The sequence below is a fragment of the Channa argus genome, chromosome 24 (genome assembly GCF_033026475.1).
Source record: "Channa argus isolate prfri chromosome 24, Channa argus male v1.0, whole genome shotgun sequence".
In the NCBI taxonomy this organism is placed as follows: Eukaryota; Metazoa; Chordata; class Actinopteri; order Anabantiformes; family Channidae; genus Channa; species Channa argus.
The window spans coordinates 8,421,545-8,448,623 of record NC_090220.1 but is presented as its reverse complement, the minus strand read 5'-3'; the positions used below and the strand labels follow the sequence as shown (position 1 = coordinate 8,448,623).

At 39.4% G+C, this 27,079-nt stretch overlaps 1 protein-coding gene across 1 annotated transcript in view; it reads right to left on the bottom strand.

Moving 5' to 3' along the window:
• Positions 1-27,079, bottom strand: part of pknox2 (pbx/knotted 1 homeobox 2) — an 89,734-nt gene that overhangs the window by 44,065 nt on the left and 18,590 nt on the right. The window lies entirely within an intron of this gene.

Below are 27,079 nucleotides of genomic sequence, written 5' to 3'. Positions count from 1 at the left end.
CTGAGCAGAAAGGAAACACATGCCAATCATGGGGCCCTTTTCAGAAATACTTCACATAACAGCAGGTTCATTATGTCACCACAAACAAACCTGACTACTTGTTTACCAATTACAAACAGCTATGCTTGTTTCCTAATTACAGCTGGCTTTACCACGACGCCTCGTGGCGGAGTCACCTTAGTTGTCTCAACGTTTTGTTACTGTGCTGCTACCAGGCCAATCAAGAGGGCTAATTAGGACTCTTGTTGGTGGGCTAATTGCTATTGGCCGGGACCCCGTAGGGCTGAGGGCTGTACCCTGTGGAATGCCACTGTAACAGTTGCCCCCACCTATATTGAAGGAGATAATTGGTTCAGGGCTATGTTTTACACACCAACACACGCACAGACCTCCTACCACTGTCAACTTACTATAGGCCAGCACAGCAGGTTTTTCATTCTAAGGCTACATATAACCTATGTGTATGCTGCATGAAAATGTCCTGTATATTACATTTTTGAGGGGGAGGAAAGCATTTGACATGAACACGAAGCTATTAATTTGTCACGATTATCTAATATCAAAAATAATCGTAGTGTCTGTATTTCTGTGATTGAGGTTCACAAAGTCCACTTTGTTGTTTTTAAAGTCCAAATGTTCTCTGGATACCTTGAACATTTTGGAAAAATACATCATAATGCCGCATAAAGCCCTGTGTGGTCATGAAAGGCAGGCTGCAATTACATTGTACTGGTGCACTTGGGCTGAAAGTATTGACCTAGAGGAAAATGTTTTGATTATGAGCCAGTGACATGGAACTCGAACATCTGAACAAAATCTCTTCTTCGTTGAGATTTTACACGCCTCAGGAAATAAAAATGTGCTGTAAATCCTCTTGACCACTAAGGCCACTGAGGATTTGCAGCGTGTGACTCTGAGTTGTGAGGTTATTGCCTGATGAAAAGAAACTACAGTGATCATATAATACAATTTACAAGATACCATGAAAAGAATTAAAAATACTATTACATTAATATCATATAGGGTATTATAATCCCTGTCATATGGTAGACATATTCTAGATGTACCCAATATAATAGGAGGGTCTTCAGAGGGAGCTTCTCCATGTTACTACAGTTTCCATGTTTAAAGCGAAGCTTAAAGGTCTGCACGGACAACACTGGGCCGTCCATCCTGGGAGAAAGATCACTCCTCTTAAAGGGAGTTTTTCAGTATCTGATTCTAGGATCTGGGGATAGAAAGTGTTGATGTGGTGCTGATTGCACTGTGTTGCAAAGTTATGCACCTAATATCGATCAATTTGCTTTTATTCTGGTGTAAGGCACCTTGAATTGCCACTGTGTATGAAAAACGTATACAAAGTTAAGATATGTTCAGAGGTAGCACGTGGTAGAAGTACAAGTAGAGCCCAAGTAAAAGTGCCACTTCAGTACATGCTCTGAATTGGCAAGAACTCAACTAAGACAACAATGTGTATTAAAGCTAGAGTGCATTAAAACATGGAACTTTTAGTAATCAGGCTGGCATCCCGGTCAGTCTTTGTCATAGGAGGCATGAACACCTCCCCACAGTAAGATTAAATACAGTAATATAGTATCTCTGAGAACAACTTGAGAAACATCACATACAGTAGGTTTAAAGAGTTTTAAATTTAATGTTGTTGATAACATGAATGTGCAAGTCAAGTCCAGATTTAGTTCACAAACTTTCATAGGTTCTTAAAATATGGCAAAGAAAATGTACAGTGGTAAATAAAAACTAAGGACAAAGATGTGTTCTACTAAAGAGGAACACAGAGCTGATTTGTACCACTTTATGTACTGACAGCTGTTGAATCCATAATAATACGTCATCATTAATTACCCAATCATCAAAAAGTAACTAGTTACTAAAGTTGTTAAATCAATTTAAGGGAGTAGGAAGTGCAACTTATCCCTATGAATTTTACTGAAGTTAAAGGAACATTAAATAGTTAGTGCAATTTTGAGATGCGTGTACTTTAGGTAAAGTATAAAATGAGGTTACTATAAATACCACAGCCTGACTATTAGGACTTTTAAAAGAACATTAATGTCATAGTGTTGTATGCAACCAAAGGAGTATCATGCAGCAGTAACTCCAGCTTTCAGTGCTGCATGTCCCTCCTGCTCCTCCTATAGACATCTGTGTAGGGCCCTTTTGGGGTATTTTTCAAGTTGCTGCTGCCAGACAGGAAGTGATGCTAAAATCTTATTTGTCTCCTCAAGACTGGGACAGGTTTTCTCCACCAGTTACCTCATTCCCAAGTGAGACCCAGACCCTGGCAATGTTTGTGACTGCAAAAGCCCAAGACAAGACAACTGGCTGAGCCTATATTCAACGTGATTGGCATTTGAACTCACCACTGCTGATGTTAAATACTGGTTTAGTTTCTAATTTAGCAGCAAATCTGCAAGTTTCATCGGGTCGTACAGTGTCTGTGTGTTTGTGTGTGAGTGTGTGCTCAGTTTAGCACTATACTGTATGAGCATGATTGTTTGTTCACACTTATTTGTGTGCCATGCTCGTGCCTCTGCAAGTCATTTTGTGTACTGATTGCGTCTTCTGGCTTCTGTTCTCATTCCAACTGGTATCAGCTGAAAGGCATCTTTTCTGTTATCAGTCCTCATTTTAATTGCAAATGCAGCAAGCGTGTTGGTGATTAAATGGAAAATTGCACATTAATTGATGAGACTGGAGATAAAGCAATTCCAATTACTGCACAGTATTTTAGGCGGCCTCTCAAGTTTCGCCATCCCTCGAAGGAACGAGCCACTGAACGCCAAATTCGAGCAGACAATTGTGCATCCATGGATAAACACACAGACACGTAACATGTGCACAAACACATGCCAAATCATGCCGAAGCACGAATATTCATAAAAAACCCCGGCACAAAAGCATATTTCAATGGTGAAATAAACACAAAAATAACAGTAACAGCACTCTCTTTAAAACCTCTTGAAGGAGAAGACAATACCCTGTCTGGAACCCACTCTTTCTGAACTTACCAAAGGTATACGGTTAAACAATAAGTCATAAGATTCGGTTTTGAGGACAAATGACATGTTTGTTCCTCAACAAAGGCCTTTGAATTATTACAGTGTTCATAATGCATATGAATTGAAAAGTGCCTGTAGTCGCAATCAAAATTCAAAAGCAACCATAAAATGGAAAATGAGAAGTAGGCATAAAATTATTCCAACAAACATCAAAGGGTTTTGTAATTTTGGATTGGAGGCAGTCGTTCTCTGCCATCGGGTTCTGTGCAGTAAGAAACTCTTCTATTCAGCATTCAATTTGGTAGCAATTCTCAGACCCAGAACGGGCCTCAGAATGGGCACATAGCTGCAGTTTCACTAGCTGCAGTAGTGAAATGACAATCCGTATCTGGTCACATATAATGTGATCACTCTCTCTGGCTGCCACAGCATGTCATCCACGTGTAAAGCCTTTCTCTTGTCTGCTTAGTTTTGCAGGTGAATTCACTGTAAACGGGGAATGCTTCCTGCTTCTTGTGATTTAAATGCAGAAAGTAGCATCATCCAGAACATTTCTTGCAATCTAGACTTTAACTTGGCAGGGGTTTGCCACTCAATTATTCAAAGCAAAGACAAAGATGTGGAATTATCAACACTTTACTCTCTGCAAATCTGTATTTAAGTAGTGAACGGAGGTGCCAGGGCTGACAGTCACACGAGTTTTAGAGTATGGGGAACTGAATAAACCATGTTGCTGAACTGGCTGTAGCACTAAAACTATGATACTCTTCTGTTCACAGCACTGTGGAACACAGTTCAACTAAATGCTAACCACAGAATGCTAACACACATGTATAATCCCTACCATGGTAATAATCTTAGTTTACATGTGAGAAAAGGGGCCCAAACAAGTGAAATAGTCCCTATCCTCTATTTAAGACCCTCAAATTAGAAGGAACATAAAATGACTACAAATGAGGCCATCATGTCTATTTCGATTTTTGTCTCTATAGGTCCACCTTGTGTCTATTAATGTTTTTCATGTATGGCATTGTCTTTTGGCTTGTATGCTGTGGTTGTTTTTCCCTCTCTGGGATTATTTTGTTCCGCTTTGAAGTTGTTTAGCTTTTTTTTAAGCTCTGTGATTTTCATTACATGCTTACAGAGGCTTTTCTCCAGGGGCCCCCTGACCTCTTAGGCCCATATAGGCCGTCGCCCAGTTGGCTTGTTCCCTAGTTTTACAGGTACTTAGTTATATGTTTAAAATATTCAATTTTCACATAAATAAATTATAATGTTTCTAGATGTTTCTAAATTCTATAATAAAATCATTGGATTGATACCACTATTCCTGACCTGTGTCGGAATCTAAATAAAATTAGGATGACAAAACAACAAAACTGATGAAGCAGTCTTTTCTATTCTACACACTCATTCCACACATGGTCCACTAAGTCTGACTGGTTCATTTGGCCTTCACTTGTGTGCAAACTGAAATGTCCAAATAACTAAGCAATATCTCAATATCTATTTGGAATCAGTATGTACCTTTGTGTTTTATACAGATAGTTTGAGGTTCTCTAATTTTCACCTTTTATTCATTTGATCAACCCATGGAGTTAGAGAACAAAGGAGCAATGTGTAGTTGATAATAGTAAGTCTGCACTTACTATATGTTTACTATATGTATACATTTATTTACTTCACTTACTACTAATTACTGTCTAGCATTCATAAAGCTCTAAAAAACTAGTTAAAAGCTTTCAAAATCACATGGGTGATGAAGCATTTGCTTTCATTAGCCACAGAATTGCCTGACAAAAATAGTTTTAATCCTATTCTAATGATTCCACCGTCTTGAAAAACATTACACTAAATCTGCTTGTCTAACGTAAACTTGATTCATTTATCAGATTCCTGAAGCTTTTCACTGGCAACATCTTTCATAGTCACAATTTATCCTTTAATTTAAAACCACTATCCAAATGCCGTGAAATTGTAGCATCTTAGCCCATTGGATACCTGATCGGACATCTCATGTCAGTGCCTGAAGAAGAAGAGAAGAGGAGGCTCCTTTCTTATTCTGCCCAGTTTCGGTTTGTTTAAGAGGTAGATGCAATGGATACCATTTAGAAGTGGGTATGTCACCTTGGTCAGACATTATGCATCTTGATGCCCTGCAAGAGGGGTAGATGAATAAATAAATCAGGTGTTTTTGAATATGAGTAGGATCTAATCATCGCCTTATTGTCAGGCCTGATTTACAATGCAAACACCAGGAGGCGAGGCCTTGATGGTGTCGAGGAAAATGGTGGAGGGAAGGGTGGAATCGTAATGAGACTGGGGCCATAGAGGAGATGGGGGTGTGGGGGCTGTGTACATATTTGTGGATGGACTCAACACTGAAATCAGGAAATACACATGTCAGAGTGCAAACCCCTCACACACACACTCGAGAATAGGCAAGCGTGCAAACACAGGGAAGTGCTGTATGCTAATGCCCAAGTGCCAACACTAAACACGGAGACAGCAAGGTTTCAACCGGTGTCATCCTGAAGGCAGTATCACTCGCCCACAAGTACACAAACATCTGTACATACACTCGAAGGCGTAACTGTATACACCGCCAGAGGCGAAGATAGTCTCACCAGTGGTCTTGGGGCTACAAATCCGCCCCTAGGCTAAAGAAGAGCTCCACACATTACAGCCAGGCCCCGGTCCACGCTCCCAGACCACCTCGTTAACCTCAGCCAGCAGCCCTCCCTCCACCCAGCTCCGCAACACTCTGCTCCTCAGCAGCACACACTTTACAATTCATACTACTATCATTTATTCATCTGCTCTTGTTGATTGGACTTAGCGTCATCCACACCATGGATTAAGGAATGGATTTGAAGTCTCGCTGAAGGACGTTTGAATATAGTTGTGGACATTGTTAACTCTGGGTTCAGCTAGATCCCAACAAGAGTGGAGAAGCACACTTGATTGATGTAGCCCGTTGTTTGAAAGATTCCATCTCCAAGAAGTCGAAAGGGTTTTTATGTGATTTTGCGTCTCTACACTGTGCTACAAGTTGCAAATTGTTACCTATTGCAAATATTGCAGCTGGGGATAGAGAGAAAGATGTTCTCCAGTTGAATGAGAAAGCAGCTTAGCAGGAAGAAATTGGGAAAAAAGTCAATTATTTTTACTTTGTGCTCTTCAGGAAAGTAGCTTTTTCTCAATAGCAAGTATGAAGTTGTATTACAAAAGAGCAGAGTCCTTCCTCGTTTTTCTCTTCTCACTCCAAAGGTTCCAATGACTTGTCCTTAACAATTTCCAATGACATTTTATGCTTGAATGTAAATTTATAACCTTTCCAGTTTATCCTTTCATACTGAACTCCTTAATGAACGTCCTTCACATATTCAAATATGCCCCACAGCAGTAATGAAGACACAAGGATTTCCCTAGGGTATGGCAGTTTGCAAGATTCATCGCTTTCTTTCTAACTGCTGACAATGGCGTCAGTGCTCCAATCTGACTGCAATTCTTGTTTTCTTTGTATTTATGCTAATGGTTGTTTGGAAATTATAGATTCCAGTTTGATTGTCTTCTTTCCTGCTTTTAAAAATTAACGTCTCAAGTAAAATGGATAGTGGTAAAACTATAGTGCAATGGAAATTTTTTTTTTTTGTAATTCCCCAAGGACAGGAGGTTTGCATGCAAATAACCTTATTAGCATAGCTGAAAGCCCTTATTATAATGAGGTGAGTTTTTCTCTATAAAGGCTAAACATATAAGACCGAGATAAAAAGAATATCCATGTTGCAGGTAAATTATTGTAGCATCTATAATCATCTGTATCAAGAGGTACCTGATTTTTAACCTTTTTTAATTTTTTATTTTTTCAGAAAAAAAGTACAAATGAAAGCAATAAAAAACAACTGGTATCGGTGACTTTATTCTGGTGATGTTTTTTGTTCAGTTAAAAATCAAGTTGTGTATTAAAACTAAAATCTCATAAATGTGGGATTTAATGAATGAATTGTTTTTGATTTATACAAACCCCATTTCAACAAATGTTGGTACCTTCCTTCAGTGCTTACCCCCTTGCATAATAGAGTTTCAGGCTGTATTTCTGGATGTAGTGATGGACTGTGTTGAGCGACAACTATTATCCAAAGTACTCCTAAGCCCATGTGGATATGTTGATTACCGTGGAATGATGGTTTCTCGTGCAATGCTGTCTGCGGGTTGGAGGTCATGCACATTCCATAACAGTTTTTACTCGTGGCCTAAACACACAAAAAATTACCCAGAGTCCTTGAGTCTTGTCACAGTATTATGTACTGTAGATGCACTCCCCTGTTGACTCCTTAATCTGCAAGTTTTGGACTCATTCATTAACTTCATTAACGTATTTGCAATTTGTCATAACTTTATCATTGTTATATGCCACAAGCATCAAACTGGCCAATTCACATGTTTAGATGTTTTTTTACGTCACACTTTTTCCCGCAGTTTCCTTTTGCTTTTTTTCTTTTCCTGGCACATTTAGGCAAGTGTCATATCCAAAGTGAGTTGTTTAAATCTGTTTTAAAAGCCATTGCAAACTTTTTACCAGTCTCTGTATTAAATTATCTCGCTCCCACTATCACTGGGAGCTTTCTGGTTTCATTTTCTCCCCCAGGAGTTAAATCATTCATTAGACATAAAAACATTGCTGGTTTTTGTTTGTTTGTTTTTTCATTCTGAGCCTACATGTGAATTATTTTATATATCTGCCTGGGATTGTCCCTTTGTCCTGCTGACAGACACACACAGAGAATAGTGTTCTGAGTCAGTGTGGATTCTGTAGCACCAATCAAGTCTCACATTTTGTGTGAATTCCCAGTAATACAACACTAAATGAATACTGCAAGCTGTGAATTGGATATTCAATGACAGGTGGGTAAGTAAAAGGGAACACAGGCAGCAGAGCAGCTAAAGACATAGTTATATGTAAAGATTTATAGTACTGGGGTAGTATCTGGACATTACTGAATAAATTAGGACCATCAAACCAATGCACATTAATAAAAAGTGAGGCTTGGCTGCCAAGCATTGAGGTTTGTTTCCTCCCAGTAGGCTGCAGCACGCCCCTCAGTCATCCAACAATAAATGCTCTAGCACATACTATACAGCCAACAGTACGGCACACACATAGTAAAGATGGTGCACCACGACCACACGGCTGTCTGACCTGCTTCAGATAACATTTTTGTTTCAGCTTTGTTGTAGATAAATTTACACAGACTGGCGCTGCATCATTTCCTAAAACAAACACACACAAGCACATGAACACACGCTCCTGGGAAGAGAGTGGGTGGGGCTGGATGAAGAGTGCCAACATCGCGCTCCTCTTCACCAACAAAAATAGCACTGCAACAGCTTCTGTATGGTGAAAACAAATCAGAGAACCAGGAAGAGATGGTAGAATGTGGATCTGAAGACATAGATAACCTATGTCTGGAGATATTCTGTGTATTTCTTGACAAAAAGAAAGGAAAAAAGACCAAAGCCAACAGTCAATACGCCCTACTAATAAAGGTACTAATGTCTAAAACACAATGAATATAATGTCTTATTTTATTGCTAAGGGGCCATGCACAATAATAATCAAAACTGTTGCAGTTTAATTTAGCTTTAAGCTTCTTTTTATCGTCAGTCTTGTTGGAGGTCACAAGAAAACATATTCACATTAACAAAACAATGGCAAGAAAAAAACATAATGACAAAATTAAAAAAAAGCAAACAAATCTTCCACTCAAAGACACACACACAGTACAATAAAACAATCAAAAGCTGAAATAGTTAAAAGCAGCAAAACACGCAGTGAGTGGTTCCAAATTGTTTTTAGTAGATCAATTATTTTGTTTTTAAATCTACTAAGTGAACTTCAACACTTTGTGAAAGCCACTAATCAGTGAATGGTCTTAATGACAGAGAATGATGACCAGCCATATGCAGTAAAAAAAAGAGGATTAATACAGTCTCTTACAGAGGTTATTCTTATCAATTTTATGGTAAGCTCTGATCAAGCAAGCTAAATATTAATTCAAAAAACACAAAAAAATCAATAGACTATAAGATTATGATTCTCCAGTATCCTGCATTGATGATACATTTATTTTTATTATTAACAATTGCTATATGGATTGTTTGGAAAAGAACTCTTATGCTGGCTGCCAACATGTAAACCATAAGACATCACAGGATGCATAAATGTACACAGACAGTATCAAATTGGTATATTTACAATAATATATATTTTTTAAATTTTCATATAAAATAACACACATTTGGCCACTCTGCAATCTTTCCATAGCATTTATTAGGTGTTAGCTACTTTAGGTGGATTTTGCATGTGTGTGTATACAACAGTGTCATCAGCATACATTTAAAATTCTTTCCCCTGAAACTGGTGTGGCAGATCTTTAACATCTAATCTAAACTTGGTGGCTATCACTGATTGTTGAAGTACATCCAGTGTAAACTTTTCATGTCATCAGAATGACCACTGACAGTATAGTTTAAACTGGGTCAGTGTGAATGGTTCTGTCTGTGTATGTACATCTGTATTGGCCCTGAGACAGACGGGAGACCGGACACCACTTCTCAACCCATGAGGATGGATGATTACCATGTAAACCAACTTTAGCTGGAATTTTTGCATTTTAATATTCTGCAATTAGCAAGTCAAAAAAAAGGCTAAGGCTGGTGGAGATGCTAGGTAGTTTGTAGTTGCTCTGTGATAATGTTTTGGACACTTTCACCCTCATGATGGTGCCCAATGAAAAGACTGAGGTTCACAAAAGTAAACGCTCATCCTGATGGGAATAAGGTGATGTGTATAACTAAATTTCAAGGCAAGCCATTCAACAGTAGTTGTGCTATTTTTCTCAGAAGCAAAATAGGGTTGTTATGGAATATGTAACTATGTACACATCCTCTTGTGATCCATTCAACTATTTTCAGCCAACCACAAGAATAGCAGGTAAATCATTCTGATGTTCAAAGATGGAATCTCTGTGCCACTTTATCACAAACACGCGCACACACACAACCACACACAAGCCACATTTCTAATCTGATAACCATCACAACACTGAAGGTAAGAAAAACTTAAGGCTGAAATTGGAACGGCCAAGGTCACAGAGAGGAAATGTAATCCACAAGAGTTTTCCCACTGAATCCTTTTCAGTCACATTGCTCTGTTCCTTTTTCCATCAAGCCCCCAAACAAACTCCCCCTCCTTGCCTTGCTCAATGCTTCAGGTCATCCTCTTCCTCCACTGTCATGTTCACTGGCACATAAAACATGCAGCTTATCTGCTGTTCTATCTGAGAGGCTCCTTTTTGTGTTAAATGGATACCTCCTTATCGCACTGAGTGAGTGCCATCCGTGTCACTCCAGAACACGTTTAGCTAGTGTTGGGGAGACGTGACTAAGAAGTGAATAACACAAGATGCATGATGGCGTGTTTGCATTTAACACGTTGCAGAGTAAAAGGGTAGTTGACAAATGAAATGCAACAGTGTTTAAACAAAAAGTGACAGTAATTCACTCTTCCTTGGGATGGTGCCAATAATCTGATTACATTTTATTGAGCTGAATTGATGAAGTGTCTTCACTTCACTTTACAGCAACATCTTGACACTAGCAGTGAAAGTTTTTAGTAAGGATGTATTACTGTTTCATCTAAAGTCTTCACTTCAGAATGTTTAAAACAAGCACAGAGCTGTACAAACACGGAAAACAATGTAAGCACATCACCAGCTGGAGCTTGTCAAGCTCGCTGCTGTAGTCATGTACTTTTCCAGACTACACTGTGGTTCTAATCACTGCAAAACAAATAGAATTCACTGATACATACAATTTATGTTCAATGCAATGAGCAGGGTTTGGAAACTAAAACACCATGATCAAAATACAGAATAATGCAAGGCTTTACAATAGTCCTGCAATGAAACAATCTCTAGAGGAGATTTTCCTGCTTTCCTGGCACTCTATCAGTGTGGGGGTTCAGTCATTTGAGGCCGTTATTAGTCACTAGTGTTTATGCAGGCACCCTGAACTGCTTGTTTAGGTTAATCTGACCCCACCCTAACACAGAGTTTCTTCTGTCTCCACACACCAGGCACTGACCCATGCCGATGCCCTTTCCTGTAAACTTCCCTCAACAAGAAGCATATATTTATGCATATATTATACATTTCTATTATACACACACACACACACACACATATATATAGATATAGATACAGATATATAGATATATCTGTATCTATATAGATACAGATATATCTACGAGAGAGAGAGAGAGAGATATCCTTCATTCCTCTGTTTTCCAAAACAGACCTCAACGTCTCTCTCTCTCTCTCTCTCTCTCTCTCTATATATATATATATATGTGTGTGTGTGTGTGTGTGTGTGTACATAAATGTATAGATTTGCTTCTCATCACCGGGTCTTTAATCTATTATTGGGATGAGGATAGTTTGTCCTGAGGGTGGTGCCAAAGCTCATCAGGCCAAACTCAAACCCTGTCCAACCCCCTCGCTTCTCCTAGAAATTACATTTATGTTATTTATTTTGCCAAATAGAGCTTGCAAGGAATTGTGTGCCTGGATTATGTTTAGTGTTTTTGTTTTTCTTTCTCTGGACTACTTTGAGGTCTCAAGGGGTGATCAGAGTAGATAGTGGAAGTGTGAAGTCAAACTCAGGCCTGCGCTGTCACAGCCCTGAGCTCTGATCGCCTCCAACCACCTTATTTCATTAATAAATGTAATGTTTTTCATTCAAAAAATATGCTGCACTAAACCATATTGTGGTTACATGTTAACAAATTATGCATGTCATCTCATCTCACAAGTTACTTTAGTTTTTCAGCAAGACCAACTAACTATAGTTCTCCACCATGGGCAGTGGAGGGAATACAAATAAAATGTTATCAGGGAACATTTGCTGACTGGTGTTATGTGAACATTGTAATAAGAAAAACTAATTCCCAATTATGTAGTATTCTGTTTTCCTCTCTAATGTATTTCCTGCTGCACTAGTACAAACATAATCTAAGCTGGAGACAGAGGGTTGCTGTGTCAGTTGGCTCAACAATAACTTTGCTTTAAGTACAGTACGGTTTTTACATAATCTTCTCATATGCTGGCATTTAAACTATTACATTTAGCATGTTCTTTTCACAAGTATACAAATAGTCTAATCCAATCACCTAGATTTCCCAAATCACTTTTTGATTTTTTGTTTTACATGTAAACCACAAATAAGCCTGCCGGTACTGTATTAAGAGGACATTACTATGGTAACAAAGTTAAAACATAAAATGAAAAACAGTCAGTGGGTTCAGGTGCATTAGTTTTAGGGAAAGAATGCTTCAGATAATATTAGTAAATGACTTTCATAGTCTGTACTCTGTAACCATAGTGAATTCATTTGAAAATAAGAAATGAACGTGCAGCCCATCCTTAACTAGTTATTTACCTTCCATCTCTATTAATTTCATCTACAACAACTAACTGCAATTGACTCCTATATCTATCACTGATAGATTCGATATCTGCTATTAGTAATGACCACAAATTCTTTTAGTTTGGAAATTTGAGACTTAAAATCAACAGAAATTGATCCCCTATGATCATGTTTTCTGTTTGTCTTGGATCTGTCTTTTAACCAAGTTGTTGGACAGGTCTGTAATTTGAGCTGAGGAGAAAATCCTAAACGGTAGTTGATTTGTGATGGCAGCACATCCCCGTGAGCTCTTTACCTTGTGTGTAGGGTTGGTGAAGGTGTGCTTATAAGGTGAAGATTTACACCGAAAATGAAATATCATTGTATGTGGTCCCAAGCATCTGCACAATGTCCTGTGGCACTCACTCAACACTCGACCACTACAAACACCAACACACACCCTCACAATGAGCCCAGCATAAGGGAATATTTGAAGAGAGTGGTGGGGGATTAATGAGAGGGGGATTAGCAGGTGGGTGGCTCTCTACAATGTGTGTGTGTGTGTGTGTGTGTGTGGTTGTTATGTCTCTATGTGTCTGTAGTTGTAGCCACTTGAGTGTCTGGTTGGGGAGGGGGTGTTAGTGGGTTTGTCTTGTTGGGACAAGACAGGGAGGGAGTCTGTTTTGAAAAAGACCTGTTGTGGTAAAGACAGAAGCAGAGGATGAGTGACCGGACTGGCATGTAAGACAAGTCTGCATAGAGGAGGCCTGCCAAGGTAATGACGGGTCAGACTCTTTGAGCATGCAAACCAGCAAGCAATCTGGCAAGTTGGTGTGGTCGAGGTACGGTTGTTGTACTTGGAACAAAAACCGTTCAAGGACATAAGAAAACACTGAAAACTGCATCTGTATAAAACTGTAATAACATTTGTATTGAATGCAATTTTTATGCACACAAGCACAGGGATGTACCCAGTCACAACTTTTTTGGAATTGGTGTTGTATATCACACACACAGACACACACAAGAAAAACACCATTTATATCAAAACCTAAGATCAATGTAAAAACACTATCGTAAGCTGAGTCTAATTAAAGTTTTAAGACTGTTCTATGCAAATTAAACATAGTTAACATAGTGTTAACTGCCTCACATGTTAACATAGTGAGGATATGTTAACAATCAACATGAATGGCACATTTCATATACACTGATAATTGATTTACATGGACTTTAGTAACAAGGTTACTGGTCCCTTTCTCAGGAAAGCTGGCTTCTTATCTGTACTGTAAACTGGAAAGATGGAAGAACAAAAGGCTGCAGGTGGTAACAAGGAGCCGAGTGAAAGACTTAAAGGAAAAAAGGCTAAGAAAAAATTAAAAGTTTTTTTTTTTTTTGCACTTGAACTCATCAGTATCCACCTAGATCAACATATCAGTTAATGTAGCACAAATGCCAGCTTTGCAACACTAGGATGAACCTCACTGTTTCAAAAGTTGCTGACATGGTGCAGACATGAATCTGGGTGGATGAGACACTCCTGATGTTATTTCATGATAAAAATCTGCCTGTACGTCTGAGCCCCAACTCTATCTGTGAAAACAAATATACCCCCAAACCTGCAAAGTACCTCGACTGTGCTTCACTGTTGCCTATTTCTCATAATTTCCGCACTGCCTTCTTTTGTTGGTTGGCTTTGTTTCCTAATTAGAGAAACAGCTTTCTGGGTGTAATTCTTTCCTTAAAAACTGCTTCTGACCATTCAACATTGGCTGTAGGATCCTAATGCTTCCTGCCAGTTCTGAGAGGACAGTGCTGCTGGACGTTGTTAAACCATTGACTAAATGCGTCTTTCATCTGCTGCACTCGTCCCCTTGAGTTTCCGATACTCTCTCACTCATTTCTTTCTGCTTCTGCAGAAGGACTATGGGATCACATCTATCTCTCAGCCGTGAGAGACAAGCAGACTGTTGTTGTTATAACGGACTTTTTCATGTAATCATTATTTCTTTGGCAACTTCACCAAGCCTACACAGCTCTTTCTGTTTCATTTAAGCTGTTATTATAGTCCAACCTAAATATCATGTTGTTCTATTTGGGATAATTGTTTGCTATATTGATAATATTCCTTTCTTACCTGGAAAGGGATTTATTACCTATTGAGCAGCACACAAATATCTCACAAGCATATTTTACTATTTGCAAAAAGGAATGTTTGGAAATCTAAAATATGTTCTATTGGCACAGGCCTGTGTTTCTCTGCCAAAAACTTGAACAGTACAGCAAAATCTGTTTGCTGTTTGCATCTGTTTGACACATAATAGGTGCAGTCAGAAAATGTTAACAGACAAGTCTTTATATCAGACATTCAGGTGCTGTAGAGGCTGAAGCTATCTAAGAGCTGAGGTAGAAGGGTACAAACAAAAAATGAAGTGGAGCAGGAGTCGTCTGAAATGTGAAGACCAAATAATGAGGCCAACACCAGCAGTGTTTGCTGCTCTTGGCTGGACAGCCTCTGTTTGTCTTAGTGTCAGGGGGCAAAGAGAGCTGGCAGCTGAATGAAATTCTTGGAAATACCAAACAAACCCATATTAAATTTCCTCTGATCTGCCATAGGGAGAGGTGTGGAGCATGCGTGTCAAGTGAGGATGGAGAGAGGTGAGCAGAAGAGTAAAGAGAAGAGAGGAACTGAGGCACACTGTGAAGAGATAGGAGTTTGAGAGGAAGGAGACAGGAAGATGAGAAGAGGCAGAGTAAAAGGGAAGGACGTAGGGAGAAGATGAGAGGGAAATGCTGGAGGTAAAGAAAGAGGTGTTAGAGGAGAAATGAAACTAAGGGTGGCAGTAAAAGGGATACTGGAAAAAAGTACAATATTTTTTTATTTTTATTCCAGCACTCAAACAAATTGACAAATTGTGCAATATACGTTATTAATAAAAGTTGATTATTTATTATGTCAATTAAATATATATTTTTCTACATCACCTTTCAGAAATTAAAAGTATAAAAACTCAACAGACAATTAAAAGTGCAAGTACTTCAATTAAAAAAGAGGCACTAGTTCAAAATATACCACTATTTCACTAGTGTGAAAAAAATAGCGGCACAGCACTAGATATGCTGACGAGTGGTTGATCGATCCACAATATTACATTGTGTATAGTAAATCAAATAAGTATTATGTAGTACAAAAGTACAATTTCCTTCTGAGATGTAGTGAAGTAAAAGTAACATTTAAAAAATCCTGTATAGAACAAGTATGTCAATTAATACTTCAGTTCAATACTCAATCGCAGTACTTGAGCAGATAAACCCCTGTGCACTATTAACTGGCATCACTGTGCAGATAAATTAAGCATCTCAGCTATGCTCCTTCAATTTTCCACTATAGAAAGACCAGTCTAATATTCTGCTCCAACACAGAGAGCTGACTGAACAAGATGTCCAGAACAGTAACTTGTTGCGTAACATGTGTAACATGGGTTGCGATGTGTCAGCATATAAGAACTCTGCATAAATGTGTTCCCAGCTTTAAGAAATGTATATTACAGTAGTTTGTGAAAACCAAGAATGAGACATATGACATCACTAAAGCTGCTGCAAAAGCAACAGAAGTAAAAACAGAAGCGCAGGAAAACAAAAATGGTTCCAGACATAAGATCAGTGTGCTTTTTCTCACATGATGTCCTATGCACCTAAGCATTTTAAAGATTCAAGATTAAAGATCTAACAACTTTACTGATCCCATAAGGAAATTGTTTTGCCTTGTGAATGGCATCAACTGGTTTCACCCATTAGATGGTGCATTGAGCCAGACACAACTTCTTACATATACTGTATGTGAGTGACTGTTGGGTGTAACTGTGAGGCAATAAATACATGTTTAGTGTTTAGAAAGACATGGATTGGGTGTATTACTCAATGCATGTCTTAGTTATTAAAGGCTAGGAAGACAAGGAAAGAAGACAAACTGCAATGCTCCAAGTCACACACATTCAGCAGACTAAAACAAATGCTATTAGTCATGGTTTAAATGGGAAAAGCAGTCTCTGCAGCTTACACAAAAAAAAAGAGAAGAAAAGGAAAAGAAAACTGCAGGTGCATCAACAACAACCACCCTTTCACCCACCCCCACCCCACACAGAGGAGAACGACAAATCACAGCTACAGTCCCAGAGCTAGATCAAGGTCTGCTTCGAGGTACCCTAACATTCACCCCCTCCACCCCCCATCCCCCCCCCCCCCCCCCCCCCCCCCCCCCCCAACTGCCCACCCTCTCTTAGCTGAAGGGACATCTGGAGTGCATTAAAGCACTAAGGACATTGGATCTCCCCAGAGCGCCTGACTGGATGGGTGGCCCAATGTAGCCCCTTTTCAGCAGCAGGGCCCAGCCATACCTGATTGATAGAGGGAGCCCCCCTCACACACTTAACACTGACACACACCGACAAATCCAACATACAGAATGGGTCTTTGAAATAGTGGTGGTGCTGCTATCATGGATAATATGGACATGTGTACTCCCACCTTTGTCTGTCTGCCCTTCAGTCAAATGGGCCAAACTGCACTAACAGACTTTATGTGCTGCAGAGTTCTGTTGCCCCAGTAAAAGTTCCGTTGAAGTGAATCATTGCACACGTTTGTTATCGGTAACAATGATTTGCTTCTGATGTAAGTAACAATTTCTGGCATGTGGAAGTTATACTGGAACATAAATAAAACTCTGAACTTCACTTGTAACATGCAATTTCCTCACCGCCTAAAGACAACCTAAAGATAGTCAAAGCATCTGCCAATATCTCGTCCACAGAAAGTCACGAATCAAAGCCGATCTTGTATCTCAGGATTGTACTTTTTCATTAAAGCCTTGGCACAGACATTTCTATAAGATTTAGTTCCGCAGATGCTCCCCATGTGATGAGAAAACACAAACTTTTTTCAAAAGGAGGAAAGTTCAAAGAACCTCCTCATTTCCAGTAAATTGCTTTGCTTGATTTGCCATTTCAAATAAATTGCAGTGTTGGCCAAAATTTGCAATTCACAGGAAGTCGTCCCCTCAGCCACACAGAAGAGGTTAATCCATATTTCACGTTTGAATATAAGATGGAAGAGAAGAGGAAAAAAAGCAAAAAAAGGAAGGAAAGGGAAGATAGGTAACTCTTTTGCCAGGAGATGAGGAGTGGGTGGGGAGGGGTGGCAGCAGAAGCTGTGGGAGTAGAGAAAAGGCGAGAGAATGGGAAGAACCAGGCATCATTTAGAGTAAATGGCATCCAAAAACCCTCTCCAATTATCTTTGCCTACCATGCCAGTGAGACTGACTTAATTAAAATGACTTGAGAGGGAGGGAAGGAGCTGCCAGTGATTGAGGGGGCAGGCAGGCGACGTATCTGCACTGAAACACAAAGCTCAGGCATCGCGCAGGCTGTCGACCACTCTGCCTTTTCAATTCCTGACTTCAAAAGAAAATAAAGAAATAAAAATAATAAAAAAGACAGAGGGGGCTCTCACCATTTGCCGCCATGTAATTGCGCTATTTAAATCCCAAATTTCTTATCACTGTGAGAATATTCATTTGTGGGGGAGAGGAATGTATAAAAATGGATGGACAATAAAAAAAAAAATGCTTTTTTTTTCCTTGTCTGTCTCCCACCTCCTATAATCCTCCTGCCTTTTTCTGAGAAAACCTCTGACAGTGACCTTTTCGCATGAGGTCTGTTTCTATGGAAACGCCATCCAGCCCTTCTATGTTTGGTGTTTTCCTGTCATGGAGTGGCAAAAACTGGCCCACTTGTGACTAACATGAAGAATACATCACGCTTCAAGATTTGTCTGTGTGTGTTTCATGTTTTCCACTCGTGTGGATTCACAGTTTCGTTGTGTCTAACCAACAGTCCCCAACTCAGAGGTTTCACTTTTTCTTTTTTCTTTTTTTTGCATTAAATCCCAATTGACTTAGTTTCCTTTTTGGATACTGATGAACAGAAAATTATTCTTTTGTGTCAAGAAACAGATCTCTAGAAAGTACTGAGCGTAAGTTAAACATATGCCAGAAAACTAATTTTTACATAAGTATGTACCCCCTATTAAAGTAACTCACCTAAATAATCACTTTTGCATCCATTTGTTCTTCAAAATCACACATTTAAATAGAGATCATGTAAGTGCAGTCAATGTGTTTAAAGGATTGTAATACAAATCCAACTGTATCTGGAAGGTCCAGTTACTTGTGAATTAGTATCCTGGCCAACATCTACACAATGAAGACAAAAGAACACTCCAATCAAATCTGTGAAAAGGTTTTTAAAAAGCAGAAGACATTGGAAGGATACATGAACAATTTTTAATAATTACATATCTCTTGGAGTACAGTAAATGTATCATTAACAAATTAAAGGAATATGGCACATGGATAAATCTGCGTAGGTCCTCTTAAAAAGTGAAGATGGTACCAACCATGCCCGAGCGCTAACAAACGTAACGAACTGAATACAAACTAATTTATATACAATCAACCTGAGTCATATCAACATTTATAGTCATGGACATTTTATTTCACCTTTAACAGAGGATGTTTCAGACTGTACTGAAAGCTCAGTCAATTCACCTGTGAGTGAAAATAATCTGAATTCCCATGCAGTGTAATGGTGTTCGGACACTAACATCAATGTTTATAATCCTCAGCAATTTTGCTGTTACGTTTTTGTTTGTTTGTTTCTACCCACAAAAAGGTTTGCTTTTGAAAAGTCTGCAGATTTCATGTATTTCTCTGCAGGCAAATTTTGAGAATGTGGCCACTGTAGTGTGAACTACTGAGAGTTTCCTTAACATAGTAATATTTAATATTGCTGTCGGTGTATGTCAGTCTTTTACAAAAGCTCTTATTAAGTTTGAATCTGAAAAATCTTATAATGAGGTTAACTAGTATCGCCAGCATACAAGCATTACCTCAAATGTCACACCACACAAGTTTTAAAAATGCCATTAGGTGCAAAAAGGTCCGTGTGGTTTTAACAAATGTTTTAAATGTGTCTCTCATAGCCACTGCATACATTTACATATCAACATGACCACAAACCCAATTTACAGTAGATCTTAACACTTTTCAAATCATTTTATAACTCACTCTGTTTTTAAAGAAATGGAAGGTAATTTAAATTCTGTTTGCAGATAACTATATGCAACTGATATCAATAAAAATGCTCTTCTCTGTAAACTCTCACACACACACATTCACACACACTCCTCCCTCACACCTTGATCAGCGAATGCACACTGTTCATGTGTCACCACTAACACCTGTTACTGTGCTTTTGTCTTGCGAGCTTATTGTCATAGACTGTACTGTACAGAGCTTCTCACCAAGCACAACACAAACTCGGGCTGTTTTAGCAAATGTGTTTGCACAGAAGGTTGGTGGGCGCAGTAATTTTAAGTTAAGTTGAGTGTGAGAATCTGCAGTATATGATAACTGCCAGCACTGACAAACCACTGTATCAATATACATTGGCTGTAAATAGTGAATATAAATCAAAGTAAAAGAGAAAGTCTTGACCTGTTGCTCCAAAATATGACGTTTTAGCAAATGTAACAACTTAAAAATACAAAAAAAATGAACTTTTACACAAAGAGGAAAAAAAACTTCTTTAAAACACAGCTATTTTAAAATGAGTACAGACACAGTGTGAAGGGTTTTTAGTGTGTATGAAGGTGAAAGATAAAGTGCGTGAGAGACAGAGTAGGACAGAGAGAGAAAGAGAGAGAGGAAGGAGGGTTGAGTTAGCATGACAACCATTATTTTGATGGGGCCAAAGCCAAGTATCTCTGCGTATCCACTTTCCCTCTCCTATTCATCCCTTCCCCCCGTCCCCTGCTTTCCATCTCCTGAGCCCTCCCCTGTCCTCTCTTCTCTGTCCCCCTGTCTTCTTTCTCGTTCTCACTATTGCTCTCTTGTCTATCGTCCTAAAATCAAGTTCTTCTCTTTTCACTGATCTCCCCTTTCCTGATTTCTCAACATCTTGCCCTACTCAGGGAACTTCACATGCCCTTGTAATGAGCTAAGAGAATGGTTAGAAAAAAAAGAGGGAGTGACAAAATATTAATCTTCTCAATGTGGTTGTTTGCTGGTTAAAGAAAAAGACACGTTGGGAATGTCCCATAGTGTCCCAGGGAAATGGTCAACGCCTATTGCCTCTGGATTAAAAGGAAAACAAATAAAATGAGGATCAACCCCCAGTATTCTGCTTCCTAGTGGCCAGATTGCCCCCTGACACACACACACGCACCCATACACACACGCACACACACACACACACAAACACACACACACAAATACACACATACAGTACCGTACACACAGATCACCGCAGTCTCTGCTAGTTGCCAGGGAGACCGCCATACCAGGGCTGTGACCCAGGAGGTTTAGGACTGTTTTCCAACCCCCCCAACTCACACACACACACTCTGAAAGCAGGAGAGATGGCAGCTGTAGGACAGCTGTTCCTACCAGACCCAAGCCTTAAAGCCACAACCATCATCCCACCATCAGTGCAGCCTGAACGGCATGTAAAGGGACAAAAAGAGCCTGCAGCCCAAATGATTAAACACATCTGCCTCTCTTGGTAGATTCTTCAGAAAAGTCTGTGGTTTAAGAGAAAGCGGCAGATTATTATTACTATTATTATTATTATTATTTACTTTATTTACTTCTTTCAATATGATTTTAACTTCCTGGTTAACTTTCTAGGCACAAAAAACGTAAAAAAGACATATATGTATGTATGTGTGTGTATATATATATATATATATATATATATATCTCAGGGGATATACTTTTTTACTGTATCACTGGATTCCACTTAATGACAACTCAGTTGTTCCTATTTGCATCCCTGAGCATCTATACAGAACCATAAACATAACAAAGTGCTAGTTATATTAAATAAACAATTTTGTTATCTTTATATGAAATTGGCACAGACCTCTGGCTTGGAGAAGCTACTAAGTAATACTTCTTTTTCATCAGCTTAGGTTAAAGAGTGTTTGCTAATGACACACAAATTCAAGAAATGTTTCCTAGATAAGTTAACAATAGTTTTCCATGTTCCCACATACAAGCCAAGAGATGTTTAACGGCCAGGGAATGAAGCAAAGTGTGGAAGTACAGTCGCTTTACAGCATCCATTACCCCACTGACTCTATAATACTTGCTGCCCATAGGTGAACATGTTAGTTTATACAGTGTGTAATAGAATTTGGCAGGCCCCTCATTTGCCCGAGCTGAAATGGCCATTGAGCTGAAACCAACGGCAGACAAAGTGTATCAGCTGTAAGAAGGCACGGCAAATTGTATAGGGCACAAGTGATCTTGCCACTGCAGAGAGCACAGTGTAACTATACTCCATCAGGGAACCGAGCGATTTCACAAAGATGGATGGCCGCCTTTCAACACATTTCAAGGGCAGATAGATCAGTACAGGATCATTACTTCTGTGAGGGGTTGGTTTAGTGGTCTGCATGGAGAAGAAGTTCTCTTCCCTTCCGATTACAGGCGATCGCATTCATTCTGTTCCTACTGGGTGTTTGCACCATCAGTAAAACCTACAAGATGTTGTATCTTCATCGTAATTACAGCAGAAGACATCATCAGACAGCAAGTTACAGACCCAAAGACTGTCAATTTATGACTGTAATTCAGACTAATAATTTTCTGGCAGCATTGACTGACCTTCAGCTCATACTGTATGCAGATGCATGTATCATTGCTTTTTTCCTGTTGTGGTCAAGCCATATATTCACATCCGCCTATCCATCCATGTTCGCACCCATGTAAGTCTCTCTCTGTCTAAATGAAGTGTGAAAAAACGTGGGAGGACTTGGACTGCACTGTCCACTCACTTCTAAAATATGTAATTTATACATATCCACTACTGTCACTTTGCCAAAAAATGAAATAGTTGCCTTGAGACAGCTTCCAAGAGCCCACAGCATGTAAAAATAGCTGTTTTTCATGTTCGCTTTGAGAGCCAGATGAATTATGCACACATATTCGTTTATCAGTGTGTATATTTTTATACTATCACTGTTGAGTCTTTCAGCTGTATTGTCGATCTCTATAATTAGGTGGCAGTCTTCTAGAGGAAGAGTAACCTGTTCTTTATTTTTTTTTTTTTTGCCAGGAGAAGGAGCAGGCTAAGTTGTGATTTGGCTCTCCCCCTCCATCTGTTTTGTTTTCCTTCCATCTCCCTCTTTTTGATGAGCTGGGTCTTCAGTCCCCCTTATAAAATCCCATTAGCTCTTAATGAAGTCGGGCTCCTAGCCTCTCGGCCTCACCTCATTTAGCACGATTGTCTGGCGGCCATTAGCATGGAGGCAATTACAGCCACACGACGAGAGTAATTGGAAATGCCGACAGGGACCCTGAGAAATGGGAATAAATAAATTTAAAAAAAATATTCCAACTAATAAGCCTCCATTCAGATGGTAGGGAGGGAGCCGCATGTGTCTAAGTTAAATCAACATAATTACAATTAGGGTTGGTAGGGTAAAGAGCCCGGGTGAGGGAGAAATGGATATGGATGGATTGGAGGAGGATGGTTAAGTATAGTGGTAGTGAGTAAGACAGAGGGAAATGTGGGATCACACAGTGAAGCTAATAATGGAGAGCGTAAGCGTGACCCCAGATTTGTGTTACAGAGAGGTCAGAGAGAGAGCACCTGCCAACTTTATTTGATTAAAAGTAGATTTTTCTCCTCAGTAGTCAAAATTGAGTCTAAACATATTTCATTACCTTGCATAAAACCCGGAACCCAAGGCCAGAGTGCAGGCTAGAGAATCTGACAAATTCTTTGCTGAAGATAGTTTGATATTTACCTAGGCAGGGGAGGTTAAAGTGGTCTCTCAGGTGCTACTGCCCCTTGAAGAATATGAGATGACAGCCTTAAACCTTAAACCAAGCTAAAATAAGGCTGGTTAATGTAAAGAAGATTCAGACTCAGGCACAATTTTGAAAGCAATGACAGGAGATATGAATAACATTAATTGTCTTATTATAGTGTGACCGTACATGGAGTGGGATATATTGGGCACCAAGTGAACAGTCAGTTCCCACAGTTCATGGGTATAAAGCAGAAAAAATGGGCAAGTAACAGGATCTGAGACAAGGGGCTATTTGCGATGGCTAGATGTCCCACCTCAAAACGTAGTCTTAAAGGATCTTAAAGGATCTGCTGCTGACATCTTTGTGCTGGATAGCAGGGGTCTTGTGGAGTTACGGACTCAATGGTCATAACTGGCGGCAAAATATTAGGCAGGTGTGTATCTGTGTATATTACCGTCCACAACATTTAACATTTCAGTTCCCAAAGTTCTCTGATAAGTATGCACTTCCAGACATTTTGATTTAACTAAGATGTCACAAAATGAGCACATACTCCTAGCAGGGCTAAAACCAAGGCTGAGGAAACCTGCTACTTTAACTCAGGAGGAAAGGCAAATGAATTTCTCTCCATGAGCAAATCTAAATGAGGCCCTGAACATTTCACTGCCAGCATTCCACCAGCATCTAATCTGTTTTAACATGCTATGTTTGTGAGATGAATTCATATGATGAATTACAGCAGGTTATATTATGTTTGTTACCAGGAGGAGGGTTTGTATTTAGTCCAGTGTGTTTGTTTTGTGTTTTTTAAGAATGCTATAAAATGTACCCACTTACTAATTTATAGAAAGTTTGGTAAATGACTCTGTAGATTTTTATTCCATTTAGATCATGCCAAGGAAGCATCATTTTTTGGTTTGGAACCCTTAAACTCTGTAGCACAGAAGCTTTTTTTAGCATTCTTATTTCTGCTTACTGTAGCTAGGTTTTCCCACCTATCACAAGCTGCCCAAGGTTGATTTCACACTTCGCTGCATTCGTGAGTTTGCCACTCAAAAAATCCTTATGTGACATAAGTACAAGCTGCAACCTGAGCAATGCCACTAGGGGCACTAAAGCATGGAATAACAAGAGAAAGCTCACTGCTTCAATGTGGGTTAACTTTCGCTCAAAAGAATTCTGACAAAGTTGGAGCTGTAGGAGACTAGGAAAGTACCGAAAAGAATTAGTTTATAACTGGTTGCTAAATACATTACAATTAATGCTACAGCAACATTAAAATCGCATGATCAAAGCCACAGGTCATAAGTGTATTATATTGTCCAAAAAAGTGTGCACATTAAAATCTGTCTTACAAGAATTGTGCAGTCAAAGATGTACTGTAATCAAATATGGTAATCAATAAAAAATGGAGATTAATAACACCTGAGAGTGAGCCTAGAGGCTTTTAATTGCATTGAATACAATGTAGGAAACATGCAATGTGTTTACTGTGTTAAGGAAACAATGGGGTTTGACCTGATGATGTGAACTGAGCTATACAGAATGGCATTTCATGTGACACATGTACTTTAATGTTTGGTAAAGTTTAGAAAAACCAAAATTACTATGTGCATAGAGATAATAAATTTCTTAGATTCGTGAGGGACGCAGCAGTGCAGGAACTAAATGCTACTGCTTGAAAACTCTGGTGTTACAGTGAAACAACAGCAAGCTCCAGGCTTGGTGCCAGATTGCCATGGCATTACTCCCCCACTTCCCCCCGCCCCCTTACTCACACTACCCACAGCCACTCTTGCCCCTTTTTTTTCTGCCTCCTAAGCTGAATGACAGGTGGGAGAAACCCGATCACCATGGGCCTTCGGTAAGGCAGCGTTTCTCTCTGAAAAGGGTGCGCTGTCCACTCAAGCTCCCGAGGGCCACAAGCATTGGAGCTTCTTAGTGTGTGTGTGTGTGTGTGTGTGTGTGTGCATGCATAAATAAGTCAGGGAACAGGGGAGATGGGCTACAATGGACATGGGGGGTTTAGGGGTATAATGGACTTTTTGGCTAAAGAACCAAGCACTGGAGTTTGCACTAGGTGTCCAGGGCTCAAACAGGAAACAAGAAGCTGGCCCCCACAATAGTCCACACTAGTCCCAGTGGGCCATCCACAATAGCAGGCCAAGCGGCTGCTGTCAACAATGACCTCCAAGGCCTCACTGCTTGAACTGGTGGTCCCACCCTTCAGCACTTCCCTTTTACCACAGCCACAGCTAATACAGGGATTATTATTAGGGACATGAACAGTATCTGGAACATATGTGTGTTTTTACAGCAAAGTCCTTGCACACAGATTTGCTTTTGAGCTTTGGCTACTGTGCTACAATAAACGGCTGATTAACAGCTATGATATGCAGCACAGGTTGGCCTCTTTTTTCTTACTGTTATGTCTATCAAACCTATTCAATCACAAAACTGAAAAAGATTGCAAACTTCTGATATACTCAGCTCATCTTTACGATGGAAAGACATATAGATGTACGTATTTGACAGCTACCCCATGTCCTTACACAGCCACATCAGATCTGAAAATCTACTGACTATCACATGTGCAGCAGAACATATTGGTGTGAAATTGGGAGTCCAGAGTCAACACAAGTCTCTCCTTGTCCCTCCCACAGGCCCTGTTCTTCATGAACAAGTTTATTTGTCTAAAATGTCTCTACAAGCAATCACTCTATGGGCTGGAGTGATTGTTAGAGGAAAGGAAGGGGGCAATATATGGTGGTGGTGGGGGGGGGGGGTCTCCAACCAGGAGGAGATTTAATTAGTGAAATCTCATTAACTCTAACAAAATTAAGCGTAAAACAATCCTTCGTGGGGAATCATGGTGGAGGTTTGGGGTGGGAAGAGAGAAGGCAGGCGTGGGGAACACTTCGGGGCTGAGAGGACATGGAGACGGGCAGCGATTAGTCTGGCCTGTGTGTAGGAAGAGACAAATGTCTTAGCATAACCAGACCTCCTTTGGAAAAAAAAAACTACACACTGTCATGTGTGTAGAGCCCCCATTTTCCTTGATTGTATTTTGTCTGTGACTACTTTAAGGGATAAGGGAATTTACTCAATGTTGCTACAAAGACTGAATACAATACGCAAGCACATTTCTTAATGTTTCACTACTGTTGTTGTTGAATATTGGTGCCATAAAATAGGAATGTTAATAGACAATCCAGCAAAACCTTTGATTGTGTTCATTGCCAACATTTGCCATTAAAAAAATCTTTACAATATCCACACATGTAAGATTACGATGGGTTAAAATGGTTAAGATAAGAGAAAGATAGCAGTGCATTCATAGCAGGTATATTATGGTTGTAAACACAAATTATTATTGCTAGTGGTATAACAGACCCTTAAGCATAAAGATCATCCCCACGGTTCGATATACATATAAACCGCAGATTAAAGCAACAATATGCAAGTTAACCTTGTGGTATGAAGCCCCTTCAGCTCAGTACTGGTCTCAGTCTTCTGTGAAAATTGTTCCAGGAATGTCACTCGCATTTGGCAATTGAGTGTGTAATAGTTTATTTAAACACTAGACATCTTACATGTTGTTTTCATATACAGTAAGAGCACAGGCAAACTTTGCTTTAGTGGTTCTTCAAGTGTTTTTTTTAAGTCATGAAAAAATAAAAATTAAATTTCTCCCCATAATCCCTCTTTTTCTGAT